The sequence below is a fragment of the Heliangelus exortis genome, chromosome Z (genome assembly GCF_036169615.1).
Source record: "Heliangelus exortis chromosome Z, bHelExo1.hap1, whole genome shotgun sequence".
Classification (NCBI taxonomy): domain Eukaryota; kingdom Metazoa; phylum Chordata; class Aves; order Apodiformes; family Trochilidae; genus Heliangelus; species Heliangelus exortis.
This window is the reverse complement of record NC_092454.1, coordinates 6,411,451-6,427,431: the sequence shown is the minus strand read 5'-3', so window position 1 is coordinate 6,427,431 and position 15,981 is coordinate 6,411,451. Positions and strand designations below refer to the sequence as shown.

The window sequence follows — 15,981 nt, the reverse complement described above, 5'->3', positions numbered from 1 at the left end:
AAAGAAAAAAAACAACACAGCACATATTGGATATTTAGTAGATTGGGAGGTATTTTGAATTATCTCTGGACAGTTCTTTTCAGAAGATAAATCAATATTCAGCCTCTTCTTTTGTCAGGTTGTGATGGTGGTAGGAAAAAATAAGCTTTTGTTTACATCTGAAGATTAAAAGCGGCAGTGTTAGAATATTCAGTCGAAGCACAGTGATAGATAAGGTGTCAAGGAGAGATCCAGGAACTACAACAATGCTTTAAAAAGATAAATAAATACACAGTGTTATCTGCTAAGCTGAAACCTCATACAACTTCACTTTTAAATATGTATGACCAGAACTGGTTTTGTTCTATCCACATCTTTGCACATTTGTAAATGTTCTCTTACAAGGCAAATCAACAGAGAATGGAATACATTACTTGCAGAAGTAGCCAGCACACTACAGAGGTATTCAAGAGCCAGGTGGTGAAAACAACCATGAGAACTGGCTGTAAAAGATAACTTTGTGGCAGTCAGAACTCAAGATGAATTTTTGGTGAGTATCAGGTTGTCTGTCTTTGCTGTTCCACCACATGGCTGACTTCTGATTCAGACTGTAAAAAAATTTGTACTAGCTTGTATTGGCATCTGAGTAAAAGAGTACCTTCTGCATTTGTGAGGAATATTTTGTATTTCTTGCTACCTGTACAGAATCTTGGGAATCTTGCTCAGTACATTTCTTGTGGTTGCCTCAGAGACTTGGGTAGCCCAGCAAAGCTGAAGGCAGTACACTGTTTTTTTATAGAATGCTCTGCAATAAAAACTCACCAACAATTAGAACTCATCCTGAGAGAATATTCTGGGGACAATTTCTATACACACCCTGTTTTAACTCTATAACTCTGCTTTTGGCTATTGTCAGGTGCAACATCCTGGGCTAAATTAACTTAGGAATAAACTAGGACAACTACATTTCTGAGTAGGCCGGGCTGAAAACATCATGTTGAACAAACTGTAAATAAATTTCCATCTCTTTCTTCCTGTAGGTCTATTGTATGTAAATTCAAACCCAGGCTGCATTCTGAGAACGTCTTTCCCTTCCAGAGGAAAACCCCAGCAAAAAATGTCTAAGGTGCTTGGGCACCCGAATTCCATTGGAAAACTAATGTGTTTTTTAAGCACTTTTGTATCTTACCTTGTACTAATGAAAATCTTGGTGGCATCATAGTCAAGCAATTTCCCAAACATGAGTGACACACCAGAACAATCTTTCTGTATTGACAGATTATCCCAAACTCGAGACATGCCAAAGTGTTAGGCAGCTAACCAGTTTAATATTGTTGCCATTAAAAAACATTTTCATATCAGACAGCTTTACATAAGCATGATACCAGAAATAGATAACCCCAGCACATAAAGGACATGTAGCTCTTGGAGTAAATCCAAAGGAGGACCACAAAGATGATCTGAGGACTGGAGCACCTCTGCTTATAAAGGCAGGCTTAGAGAGTTGAGGTTTTTCAGCCTGGAGAAGAATAGTGGTCTTCCAGTAGCCTGAAGGGGCTACAGTAAAGCTGGAGAGGAACTTTTTACAAGGATGTATAGTGATAAGACAAGGGTTAATGGTTTTAAGATAGAAGAAGATAGATTAGGTTAGACATTAGGAAGAAATTGGCTACTCTAAGGGTGGTGAGACAGTGGAACAGGTTGCCCAGGGAAGTTATGGATCTTTCAACTCTGGAAATGTTCAAGAGCAGGTTGGATGAGGCTTTGAACCCCTTGATTTAGTAGAGGTGTCCCTGTCCATGGCAGGGTATTGGAACAAGATGATCTTGATAGCAAGATGAACTGGAAGTTGTACTGGATACCTGGGTCATGGGAGCTGGATACCACTTTGACATGTCTCAATTTTTGCAAGTGGTAGTATTTTTATATCTTGTATATATATATATGTATTTATACATTTTCTATATACATGATGTATATATATATATATTTCTACAACAAAGGAATTAAATAACGGTACCACAATGCAAAATACTCTTACAAAAAAAAATGTGTTTGTTAAAAAGATAGTTTCTCCATTTCTTCATCTTCCCTTACACTTGCTTCAAAAGTATTCAAAGAAATTGTGGTAAACACATCTTTATTATTTAATCAAAACTTCTTGTTATGATTTTTATTGAAATAAACAACCGATTTTATTGTCTATGTGACCTCCAAAATGTATATTACAGCTTGACCTGTGCAGTGTTTATAGTATCAATAGAAATTAATAACTCAGAAATCTGTCCTAGCCACTGTATTTTTATCATTATTTAAGTAATCTTTGGCTACATTTTTGCCTCTGCCCCATTCAGAATCTTGCTCTTTCTGACTGGTTGCTTTCTGTAGCTAGAAAGTAAATCATCCTAGAATAGAATGTTCAGAATTAGCACTTGTGTTCAACATTCAAATGTGGGTTTTTTCTTTTCATTTTTGTTCATGTACATAATTTCTTCTTTGTCCATGTAAATGCAAAATCAGGAGAAAAAAATTATAGAAAATCACACCAAAAATAACTCAAAGAAGAATAGACCACACAAACCAACATTCTTACCCAGACTTTCAATAATTTAGTAACTCAGAAGAAATCTTATCTAAATCACATCCTTGGTTTTTGCTTCAGTTTGGTCAGTTGGCTCAAACAATCTGTGGACAAGTGAAGCAGGAGAAAGATATGGGTGCTACTTCAATGCAACTGATCCTTATACGGTACATAAAGAGATAAAATATCTTTCCTGTTTTCTTTCCCTTCTAAGTTAAAACACAATAGAGATAAAGAGATATATAACCAGCATGCTTGAACCTTTGATAGAAATGGCAAGGGAAACAGAAAAAGACAAATATCCCCCTAATGACAGACTCCCTGATAGCACAAATCCAGCTAATTTATTTTCCAATATGCCCAGCAAAAAAAAAAGACTGATTTTGTGGAGAGAATGGGGGAAAGGAAAGGAGGCAGGAAGCAGAAAAGGCATAAAGAGAAGTAAAGAGTATTTAATTGTGAATTTTTTCATCAAAATAATTCTGAATTTTAATTTCATGAAGTACTGGCTTCTAGTATGTTTTGTACTTCAACACACAGAATTTTTCTTTACTGAGGTAGTAGCACCAAGCGACTGGGCTTAAGGAATAATTTTGATGCTTTCTATGTAGAATTCTGGAAAGTTTATTTATAAATTTTATTTAAAATCTTACACAAGTGGCTCCTATTCATCTCCCTAAATGCTGTTTTATTGTGGTATCGTAACCATTTGGACAACACATTTGTAATGCTATGGATCAACTGGATATCTTCTTCATGTGCTCCATGAAAGGAACAAGGAAAAAAGCAAAGAAGGAGAGATGAGCTCTGTAGCTTTGAAATGGTAAAGTGACGCTCATACTTTGATAACAAAACTTCACTTGATGACAAAGTATTCAGAACATACACTAGTTGATTTCCAAATATATATATAGAATTGAACACTGGTTTGTTTTTTGTTTTTTTTTTCAGCTTAGTCACTTTAGAGCTGAATAACTCACTTAATGTCCTACCTGTAAAATGAGGCTACTGACTTCCACAGAAAATTTCTGCAATGTCCTAGTAAGGCACACATTATCAGAGATAAATAATCCCTTCTTGGTAAGTGAGACACTTGGATTCATGCAGTAGGCACCACAGTGTACATCTTTGTAGCAGCTCTTGCTTAAGATGTCACAGCTGTAAGAGATACTTTCTTTGTCCTGCAGCACCATGACAGTGGCAGGGGGAGATGGGAGAGGGAGAGGAGATGGTGAGGAGTGTAGGCTTGGGGCAAGGAACAACAAAGATGTTTCCCATTCCAGTCTCCTGCCTCTTTGTAGGATTTGGAATTTAAAATAAAGGTAAAAGCATTGCAACTCTGCAGCTTCACTTAAATTATCATGTAATATTGTTAAGAATAAAGCTCACACAAAGCAGAAATACTTATATTTCAAAAGTTGAAAAATAAATAATTGAGAGTACATCCATACCCACATCTACCATCAAAAGACTATAACTGAGATGTAGTTTAGGCTCATGAGACCCCACCTGCAATACTGGGTCTTTTTCTGGAGTTCCCAGCACAAGAAGGACAGGGAGCTGTTGAAGTGGGTCCATAGGAGGATCATGAAAATGATGAGAGGAATGGAGCACCTCTTCTGTGAAGACAAGATTGGAGAATTGGTGTTGCTCAGCTTGGACAGAGAAGGCTCCAGGGAGAAATTAAACAGCCTCCCAGTACCTGAAAGGGCTATGGGAAAGATGGAAAGGAACTTCTTATAAGGGCATGTAGTAATAGGACAAGAGGGAAAGGTTTTAAGCTGAAACAAGCATAGATGTGTTCAAGTCCAGGTTGAATGAGGCTTGGAGCAACCTGGTCTAGTGTGAGAGGTTAAGGAATTAGTGAGGAATTGGTTGAACTTTGAGGTCCCTTCCAACCCAAAATATTTTCTGGTTCTGTTACTCTACAACAATCCCTTGAAGAAGGTGTAAATCAATATCACATCCATTCCAAAATGTAAAATTGTGGATTCAAAAAGGAGTCTTCTCAGCATACTTCTATTTAGTTATGTTTTCTGAAGTGAAATCTACTCTATAAATCCCAGAAAGTCTTATAGTGATGGAAGCCAAAGACTGGAGTGAAATAAGTTTGGGAATGATGTAAGCAGAGTTACTTTGAGAAGAGTTAATATATATGACTTCAGTAACCCCAGAGTAATGCCGGAACTGGGGTGGAGTACAAATATCTTTTGTTTATTTGCCATTGTGAAGAAAGTGAGAATATTCTGTCATATTTTACATTCATTCTGTCTAAATTAGTTTCACCACCTCTCTGTGTGATATTTATACATGGAGAAATGGTGGAAAGTCTTTTTCCCAGAGAAGAAATTAGATTATATAAACAGCTGTCTAAATGACCTATCAAAAATTGAATGGGAAAACTATGTGAGGAAAAATACTGGGTAAGACAGTTTGGAAACCAGGTTTGAGGACAACTTTCTTCTAACAAAACAAGTTAAAACAAGTTATGAAAAAAACACCAGAACATGGGAGTCAACAAAGACTTTTTCTTCAGTGTGCTTTAGGTTACTGAGGCTAAGGACTTGTGTCTTCTGTTTTTTCTGTATAAAAAGTTTTAATGTGCTTTACATTCCCCAACTTAAAAATGTTAATTTGTTTTACAGTTGCTGTCTGCTTTTTACCTGGACTAAGTTTTCAGCACAGACTGTTCTAAGCCCATTTAAGGAAGCCACACAGTTGAACAAGAGTGCTGTGTCTTTACAGCTTCAAAGCTGAAGGAATAAGGGATGTACTCCCCTGAGTAGCAGCTGTGCCAGAGGCAAGCTTTGAGGAGTACCCAAACACGTAACAGGAAAAAAAAAAAAAAAAAAAAAAACATCAAAGGATTTTCAGGCAATGAGCTGTTAAATATTTTGGTGTATTCTCCTGCAGGCCCTTATTTGCTAATGGTTTAGCTAGTTCTGAGTCCAAACCTTTTTAATACATGTGACCCTGGATGTTGCCATAGGTGTTTTCCAAATTGAATTTTTCAACTGATTCTAGTGATTATCTACCATTGTGTAAATTCTGCTTAGTGTGTGGCAAACTTTAGTGCCTGCACATTCCAGATTGATAATGTCACCCAACTTCTTGCTGAATAGCACTTATCTGGGAGTAGAACTGAAGAAAAAAAAAAAAAAGAAAAAGTTCCCTGCTGCTCAGAAAGCATGGTCTTGTGATTAAGACATTCTTTCAGTCTTAGAAATTATACATTTAATTGCCAGATCTTCTGCAAATTTTCTTACATGGAAATCACTTCCTCTCTCTCTGCTTAACTTTTCTGGCTTCCAGTTTAGGATAAAGATACCTCTGCTGTTACTAATATATTTTAAATCAAAGTCTGTGTGGTCGAGTCCGCATCAGAACATTATCCTGGGTTCACACCCTTGGTCTACCACAAAACACTGGTGGGATGCAGGGCAGGGCATGTCACTTAGCCTGTATTTCAGCTTGATTTTAATCACCCTTATGTGAACAGTATTTTCTCTCTGGGGTGTATGTTTTCATTGAACTTCTGTGATGGCATTTCAAACCACATTATTACCTGGAAGATTTTGGATGGAACTGGTACAAACAGGAGGTATTCCTGTTGTTTAGACAAATTACTTTTGTCAAGCTGAAAGGAAAGAAGAAAATCAGCAAGAAAATGAAACATACACCTCACTAAATAAAAAGCATTAAGGAATTTATAGTTTGTGTTTCTTGTCTAAGAATGATCGGAATGTTGGTCTCATAATTCTTCATATGATTTTCATGATGACTTCTTGATTTTTCTAGTTACCTTGAGTCTGTTTCAGGTGAGAGATATGCCTTTTCCAGGTATTAATATCTTTTAGTTTTATGCATATTGCCAGTTGAATACTGGTGCTGGATGCTTTTCACATTGCCTTCATGATTTGAAGGCTTTATCTGAATCCTGACCTGCCATTGCTACTTTTGTCTTTTATTTATCCTTTTAGCAGCATTCATCCTTTTTATTTAATTTTTTTGTTTGTCTGCTTTTTGTTTTCCTTTCTCTTTGTTGTCTGCTTTTATTACAGATGTAAAAATGAAAAATTATTTTATTGTATATAAACACAATATCTTTCGAAACTTTCTCACTCATGATTGACTAATCACTACTAGGGGATATGGGAAACACACTCAATAATGCAGTTTAAGAAGGGTATAAAACTAGAGCAGAACAAAGAAAGAAATATTCACCACAGTACAATATGGTGCTAAGGTCTCTGTAGTATCTTAGTAATCGCAGTATTTTCTTTGCTGGCATGATTATAGCTCTATTACATACATATACACATGCAAATGCAGTCACATTTTAGTACCTCATGATTCTCAGGAATATGGTCCTTGTAATCTATAGGTATATACTTACCTCAATGGAAGTAAGGCTTTTTAGCTAGTGTCTGGATAAGCACCTCCCTATCATATTCATTTCAGGGGATTGCTTATGGCCCTACAATCTGTACACCTGTAGGCATCTGGGGTGCACTCTTTGGGAGTGCATCACCTTGTTTAAGTATATATGGAGTAGGAACATCAGAAGTTTCACTGGAAAAGTTCACTCCTAATCTGAACTGAAATGTTAATGTAGACAAGTCTTCAGTTAATCTTGGAACTGATCTGTTTGCTTTTAGATAAGCAGTCTGGATTTGCAATGGTATTTTAACTTTGTACTTCTGTTCGGTTCTCAAATACACACCAATTTCCATGGGAGTTAGAACAGTTGTTTAGTGGCTCTAAGATAAAGGTCATTATTTCACTTTGCCTTATTTTTCTGTCCTTCTTGTCACGCTTAAGTTCAAATCCTCTGATTTTTTTCCGCAGGGATAAAGATTGTTGCTACAACTGATGTTAGCTATTAATTCAAATAAATAAAATTTTGGGGAAAATCACATAAAAGGGAGCAAAGGGACACAAAGAATAAAAACACAGTTTACATAACACTGAAACAGCAAGAATTAGAGAAAAACACATCCCATGTAATCACTAGCCCATCCTTGGGAAATAGACCTGTAAGACATGAAAAAGATGGTAAGAGGCACTCCCCACAACTAATCTGGGTTATAGCTTTGAGCACCAGGTACAAAAAACCCCACTGACTTATTTGATTTACTGTATTAGCATACTATTGGCATATTAATGTACCATTAGTATATTAAAATACCCATCCCAAGGTTAGGGGGACTCCAATCAACCAAAACCATCCTGCTCTTTAAATATGTGTAGAGAAATTTTTGAGCACTGTCACTCTAAATGGAAGTGAAGAACTTGAAAATCAACCACGTATACCAGTGTTAGAATATAGTTAGATATAAAGTAATTGTATGTGTTTCTGTGTATAAAAGTAGAACCTGCATTTCAGGAAGCTGAACTTGCTTTGTGGAATACCATCCTTCTCCCTTTTCTTCACAGAACTGGATACTGAAGCAAATAGCTCTGTGTGTGGATTGGTTTACTGCACACTGCTTGAGAGACCCCACTTCTCGGACAACTACTGAAAACCCTGATGTGTTTCAAATTCCATTTTCTTCCAAGCTTTGACATGGACTTAGTACATATTCATGTACACAGAGAAGTATTTTACACATTTTTTCTAGAGGAAGACGTGAAGACTGACTCCGCCACACCTATCTATATTGTCACATTTCCTAATTTTGTTAAAGAGAAAGCTTCCTAGCAGAAAATATCCAATGTTACCCATACCTTATGCTAAATCAATATATGCGTTGACATTTAAATACATATTATAACCTAGACTAACAGCTAGAAAAACAGTAATATAAATAATAAAACAAAATTAATATTTTCTCTCCCTGTCAAGGTGATAAGACCTAACTTATCAAAAGCAAATAAGACTGTCTGAGTGTCTCACCATACCAGTCTTGGACATCAGCCTAGGAATAGAGCTCTATGAACTGATCCACTTAGTTGTTTTGGACTGCGTCCTTTTCTGCTGTCACATTGCTCTACACCTGTGAGAATGGAGATGTAATTCTATACTTACTTTGTCGAGTGACTGAACAATTTTTTACCTTTTTCCCCCCCCCCCCAAGCACTTTAAGACTGAAAACTACATCCCATCAAGTGACATCCTTTGAAACTTCTGGACTACCAGTCCTCAAGAACAGTCACAGTTTTGTCCATGCTTTAGCTGTTACTTCAACACTCAAAACAGAGGTTCACCAAAACCTTTGGTCTTGATAGTGGGCAATCTGATGAAATGATGTCACATCTGCCCCTCACTTGGATGGTGTTGGAAATCTCTCCATGTAGGTGCCTGAGCAACAGAGGAGAATCTGAAATCTAAGGTTTAGTTTTTACCATTATTGCTGCAGACGGTATTTTTTAACTTGCAGTTTTAGAAAAGCTCTTGGAGGTGCCAGCTAGCCCGTCCCAATCCATTCAGCAGAGACTCCCTGCATATATATTTCTCTATTGTTTTGTTTCTTTTTATGGTTGCCTGTTTCTCTGCAGGTAGCTCAGCGATTAGTGAAGAAACTGACTCTGCCTTTTTCAGTTCAACTCAGGGTTCCAGGCAAAACAAGCCCATTTGAAGCAGAGCCCGATGCTTGCAATAATTCCCCATATGTTGATTTTCACACCAGCCTAGGGTGGCTGCACCTCATTATTTGATTTTCTCTGCATTAGTTTTGTTTGTGTGTGAGACTGTGTGTGTCCCTGTGCATGTGGCTTTTTTCTTTCTAGTCTGAAGCAACTCTGACTTAAATAGAGAAAAGTGTGGGTGGCAGTTTAGTTGTAGGTTCTAGTTCAAAGCCTCAAAATGATACAATCTGCAAATAAGCACTGTAAGGGAGGGGGTGGGGAGAAAAGGCACCATTCAGGGATGTCACTGTGACAGGATCAACAACAGATGAATCCCAGAGGCTCTGTTTTCTATGTGTAATACACCCAACATGTCTCTGGAGTTTAGGAGGTGGATTTTTAAAGGACTCATTTGCAGATCACTAGATCTAATGCAGTTAAGTTTACGATTTAGCAAAACTAAGCTGAAAGGGAAAGAAAATGTATGATGCTTCTTAATTAAATAAAGCAGAGTTTCCAGCTTCCCAAAGACCTTTCAGATACACATCAAAAAAAAAAAAAAAAAAAAAAAAAAAAAAAAAAAAAAAAAAAAAAGAAAAAGAAAGAAAGAAAGAAAAAAACTGTGATCTTATTAACCCTGATCAAAAATATTTATTGGCTAAGAACATTAAGCAGACAGCATAACTTTTACCATGAAATTCAAATATATATGTCAAGACAAAGCACTCTTGGGATGTGTATGGTCAAGGATGTCAGTTATTTAGTTTAACCTTCTGCTGCTGTTATGTGTAAGCCTGTTACTCAGATCACAAGTGGTTACTGAGCATTGTTACGCACTGAGGTCTGATTTTCTGTAAGCTTAAAACTAAGCAGACAAAACACAAGGAAAATACTCATCTGTGCAAGTTGTGGCTCAGAGTGGGTTTCAGAGCTCTGCACAGCTTCCTAGTTGTGAGTCCGATTTATCACAGCAAGTTCACTTTTGCATCACCAATTTCCCTACAAACTCCTTTGGGAACATCTGACACTACTTGTCTTTCTGTTCATGCTTTCCAGGCAATTTCTTCAAGAATAATTTTAACTATGTAAATTACATTTTCTTTTTTAAAAGAAAAATTATTCTTCAAGAAATTAATATTGAGGATGCATTTTAAAAAGCAGAATCGTAAGACTAACACTCAGAAACATGCTGGTTTACTGGGAGAGAAAGGGAGCAACAGTATCCATAGTTGGGTAAAAGATCCAAGCCTGGAGCCTACCCCAGCCACCATGGCTCCCTTTCAAGGCCAAGGACCCAACCCTTAAAAATGACCAAATATGTCTCCTGGGTGTTGTTTCCAACCTTTATCACTGACACTGGAAAACACCCTATACTGGTGTTGCTAAGTTTTCTCTCCACACTTCAGCTATGCCAAACTAGGCCTTATTAACTGTTTTTATGCTGAGATATTTAACCTTGTATCTTTTTATGTATACATAAGAATTGATAATATAAGCAAATTATCATCAAAAAAGAAGGGGTCTGAATTTACAATATACCTCATGATAAGTGCTTGTGCATGATCTTTTAGTAATGAGGAGAAACTCTCTTCCACTTAGTAAAGAAATATGAGTAACATGATGACTATAACAAAATAAGAACATATAGTTGGATGGATGCCTATCCATACTGTACGCTACTTTGTACTATCTTGTTTGTCACTCCTTAAACATAAAAGAAACAAAAAGTGAATAAAAATAATTAGGTAATTTAGGGGCCATAAAGGCAGTAAAGCAGAATTATGTTAATGCTAGAAGCTAAGATATACTCACAAGTTGTTGAAAGTGCAAGCTCAAGACATCTGCCAGGACATCCGTGTAAAACAGTGAAAACTGGCTGCTGTCCTCAATACAACACAGTTTCCTGCTGCACTTCTGAACAGGAGCAGCTTCCTTTTGCAAAAGATTGAGCACTGTGCTGGTGTGTTGGGTTTACTGGAAAGTGCAAGTGAGAGGATGCCTAGAAATAAAACCCTAGGAAAATTCATGTGAAAATGTTGTCTGGGCTGCTTGTCTCTGTCAATGCATACACATACATGCGCATACCCTAAGAGTATGTGCAGTAATGGAATTTTTAGGACTTCTGTTAGTCTTGTGGCAAAAAGCAGAGGCATCTGTGACTTCTGAGATGCCTTCATGGTTAGGATAGGATTTTTGTGAGTCATTATGATGGAGTTCAGAGATTAAACTGTGCCTAAAGTTAAGTTTTTAAGTGTCGATCATACAGGGCTTAGTCTTACCGACTGCTGGTTTACACTGAACAAAAAATTCTCAAATACTTACGTCTTTTTGGTGTGCTCTTGCACATCTCTTACCCTTTACACAGTATCTCTTTAGGCAAAGAAAAGAACAGGAAAGTGCAGTGATAGTTCTCTGCATTTGAATTTTTACAGGCAATGAAGAAGACAGCATTAATTTCCCTTCATATTCTTAACGGCTTTCAGAATTGTTTGTTCATTTCCTATCAAAACTACCAACTCTCCCACCGCGGTCACTGACAGTAAAACCCACTGCTCATGCAAAAAAGCAATATGCTACTCAAGTGCATTGTTACTGAATTCCATTGTCCGTCATAGATGCAGAGCTGACAGCAATGCTGGCTGTCTATAGAGCAAACTCAGCAGCCAACAGGGAGTGAGATTGATGTCTCTGCACCAGGAAGTTTTGGCTAGCTGAGTGCTTCTGCAGTATGACAAGACCTCAGCAGCAGCTGCTCGAGCTACTCTGTAGAAAGGTTGATGTTTAGCAAACAATTTTGGTGGCATAATGGACTTCCTACCTTGCTGTGATTATACAGCAAATTATTCGATTAGATGTAATTAAATTATTGTTATTGTTATTTATTATTTACTAAATTCCAACTGCACACAGTAATGTTCATATTTATTAAGAGGAGAGAATGGAGTTACTTTACTATGTATAGAGACAGCAATGTAGGTACATGCAGCAATTACAGGTACACGGCCATTTGTTCATAAGGGAGAGCATCATGATGATCTTGCAGAGGTCACTGTAAAAATGTATCTTGAATGTAAGTTTAAATAGAACACATTCAATGGAGAAATACTGTCTTAATATGTAAGAAAGAAAGAAAAACTATTCTGAAGCTGAAAGCAAATAGAGAGGGAAAAACTGTTCTTTGGAACATTTACTGGAAGAACAAAGAGAATGAGGCAGAGGAACATTTACCTGGAAAGGATGTTTCTTCCGAGTTCCAGGGCTCTCACACAGAAAATGTGGTTCTGTGGGATACTGCACAGTTGCCATCAGACATCCTGGAACAAAGTGGGGACAGAATTTCTACTGAATCTTATCATCGCCAGTGTGTGTTGTGGTGAAATGCTACACAAATTAAAAGAGGCTCTATCTCCTTAAGAAAGCCCAACAGTATCTTAAGGAGTAATTTTTTTTCTCTATTTTATCTATAGGTTTTTTAAATTTCTTTAAAACTGAACTGAATTTATGGAGGCAGTGTTTCTTAAGCCTCTTGTCCTGCTTTTAAAGTCTCAAAAGTACTGCAGTGCAAATCAAGAAGGTTAATTAACAAATGCAACATTTTTATGCTTTCAAGCAGCAAGACATTGAGATACAGAAAGAATTCCACAGCAAGTATTAAAAAAAACCTACTTAATCAAATAGTTTTATTAAGTCGCACCCCATCTTTTTATCTGATTTGTTTTTCTGAGTTAATTATACAATTCTCTATCTACCCATTCACATACCAATCCCTTTGATTACATATATTCCATAGGGTTTATTCTGTATTCTGCATGGATCACCTCTTCAAATGTCCTTCCTGAAGCTCTTCCCTTTCCTTGTCTTGGATGTTTTTCCTATTTCCCAGCTTCCAGTTTTCTGATTACAGTTATTCACACAGTTTTAAGGATTACGGTCTCATTTTATTTAATGGAGTGTGCACAGCTATATTTCATTATTGCCAGGAAAATCCATATGCCACATTTTTAAAAATAAATCCCCACTAGAAATGTTGGAAACCTTACAGACTTTGATTGAGTTGCCCCAGGTCAAATTGAACATCTGGGAAAGAACTTCTGCCTAGGAAATGGTTGTGCATCCTTGAATACTCCAGTGGCCTCGCTCTTGGAATAGGCTTAGGTGAAGCTGTGTGTAAAATACAAGGATAACATTAAATATTTCTGTATGTAGAGCGGTACTTTTCTCCTTCACTGTTCTGGCAGCCCAATAGGGTACATATGCCATTGTGGTACTGGTTTAATATTAATACACATATCAATAGAATATGGTCAAATAGTGGTTGCCAGATATATAATTTTATAAATGCTGGCTTTCCCCCATCCTTTTGGCATTGCAAACTATTCACAAATCATTTGTTAATCTATTCAGTGTTTAAGGATAAGGGTCTGAACCAAAACCTCTTTGAAGTCAATGAAAAAAATTTCCATGGACTTCAAAGAGCTCTGGATCAGCCCCTAAAAAAATAAGATCACAAACAAACACATAGTAGACTATCAAGTTACTTATAAAACAGTTTTCTTATCTTTAGACACAGTAAACACATTGCTGTCATAGCAATTAAAAGCTTGCATCCAAAATCTGCGTCTTAAAATAGCCAGTTAGAAAGATCATATTTTCATTCTGGGAAGGAAATGTAAATCTAGATAGAGAACAAATGAATTAATAAAACAAATCAGACACTGTATGACTATATATGAAGAATTTAATAAAAAGAAGATCTTGAAAAACAACTTCACACTGTGATTCGGATTCTTCATCTTACTATAGGTTTTGAAAGGCTTTAAGTTTTTGAAGACAATCCTTTATTTGCTATGTAGTCTATTTTTCCTTTTTTGTATAACATATGTTCAGCTTACCTTACTCTCCTTTTAATATTTTGGATATATGAAATTATTTAAAAATACTGTCTTAAGAATCCTTCTTCTTCATTCCCTGCTGCCTCAAAATATTTTATCTATCTCATTCAAAATCTCAATACTATGCTTAACAGTTCATCCCTCTGCTGCAGGTTCTCTATAGAATTTTTAAGCTGTAGGATGTTGCTCATAAACACTTTTATCCAGAAGAATCTTACAATAGTCCTTTGTATGTTTTATATTTAAAATGGATACTGATATGGGTTCCATATTTACCAGGAAGCCACCAGTAAGAAGCCCTTATCTTTCCCTGTTCCAAGTGCCAGAAAATGCTGCATCTGCGTAAGTGGAGAGACTAATCTCCCTTCCTGTTCGCTATCTAGAATTTAGGCATGTGCATAGTTATGGCAGAGTTAAAACAGAAGTGGGCACAGAGATAGATGGGCAAGAGAGGAACAATCAAGCAAAGGAGTATCCCACACAAATACACGTATCCTTTAGAAAATAGTGTCGTGTTTTGGTTTGGTTTTTTTAGAAATCATTGTTTGTCTACTAGGTCTCTCAAATGAGTGAAAAAATTACATTTAATTTAGTCACCTAGTTCTAAAACACTATAAGTTAGTTGAAACTTGATGTCAGGCAGTTCAGGATGAAAAAACTGGTAATCATAGGAAGAATTTCCCCATAGAATTAAGTTCTGAAAGCATTAACCAAACGTATGCAAAACATAACATAATGCTTAGAAGAGGTTTTTTGCTTCTGATATCAGCAGGATGAGAAGATGCTAGATCTCCAGCTGGGATATACATCTACATCATCCATACGTGTCTATTTTAGATAGATAGGTAGATAGATAGATAGATAGATAGATAGATAGATAGATAGATAGATAGATAGATGTGAATGTTTGTTCACACATACATTCAATATTTGCTGAGTAAAAGGGCAAAATAAAAACACAACAGAAATTAAGACATCTTCCCAAATTAGACTTAGCCGGAATCTGAAAAGAGAGGAGCTGATAAAAGAAAATGTGACAACACTGCAAGCACCTAAACTGTAATATACCAGCTTGTGTCTGATCAAACATCTTAGAAAGGAGACTGTTATACAGACATACATAAATCTCAGGGACAGGGTTCAGCGGGATCACAGAATCTTAAATGTTATGAAAGAGTGCCTGTACACCAAAACAGTAAGTACTGGCTTATTTAGGAATAGATGTGCAAACTATTTAAATCCAGAAGTTTCAAGGATCTTTCTGTATGAACAAGAATGTTTCATTGACACTTCCTTGGGAGTATACAATTAAAGTTTATCATGTGATTAGCCTTTACTGATTAACAACAGAGCTAACAGAAGTTCAGGTTCAAAATCCTATCCATTAGAAGGTAGCTTATAAGCATGTATATATATATATATATATCCTTCTAATGGATAGGTAGCTTATTTCAGTTTTTCATGCTTATTTTTTTCAAAGTTGAAAAATAAACAAAGAAAAAGAAAAAAGAAAAAAAAAGGACATAATGGTGCTGTAATGTTTCTTTTTCACTTTAATGATTTTACTATTTTCCTTTTGTTTCCATTTTTTTTTTTTTTAGTTTTTCCTTCTCCATTTTTCCCTCTCCCTGCCCTTGCCCCAGGAAGAAGGACTAAATGGAAGAGAAAAAACAGAGGAAGGAGAAAAAAAAAGCTTAAAATTTTAAGGGAAAAAAACCACTTTTTACAAGTGACGCTTGTTAATGTATTTAAATGAAGAAATATTAAAATCCAGAAAAAAATATTTCTTTTTGGAAAATATTTTATCTTATTTTCCCCACCTCTGTCTGTTGCCTTTTCCTAGTGAAACACAATTTTCTACTACTGTGACATATTCTGTTCTATCTATAATATTAGTAACTCTTTAATCAGTGAACATTCAGTGAAATGCAGAGTGTGGTTTTGATATCAGGACACGGTGCT

At 36.3% G+C, this 15,981-nt stretch overlaps 2 long non-coding RNA genes across 2 annotated transcripts in view; both read right to left on the bottom strand.

Moving 5' to 3' along the window:
* Window positions 1–9,740, bottom strand: part of LOC139790008 (uncharacterized) — a 349,447-nt gene extending 339,707 nt beyond the window's left edge. Inside the window, exon 1 of the long non-coding RNA XR_011723339.1 lies at window positions 9,671–9,740. This is a non-coding gene — a long non-coding RNA (uncharacterized lncRNA). The remainder of the gene's footprint in view (window positions 1–9,670) is intronic.
* Window positions 9,741–13,166: 3,426 nt separating this feature from the next.
* LOC139790007 (uncharacterized) overlaps window positions 13,167–15,981 on the bottom strand; it is a 44,902-nt gene continuing 42,087 nt past the window's right edge. Inside the window, exon 4 of the long non-coding RNA XR_011723337.1 lies at window positions 13,167–13,288. This is a non-coding gene — a long non-coding RNA (uncharacterized lncRNA). The remainder of the gene's footprint in view (window positions 13,289–15,981) is intronic.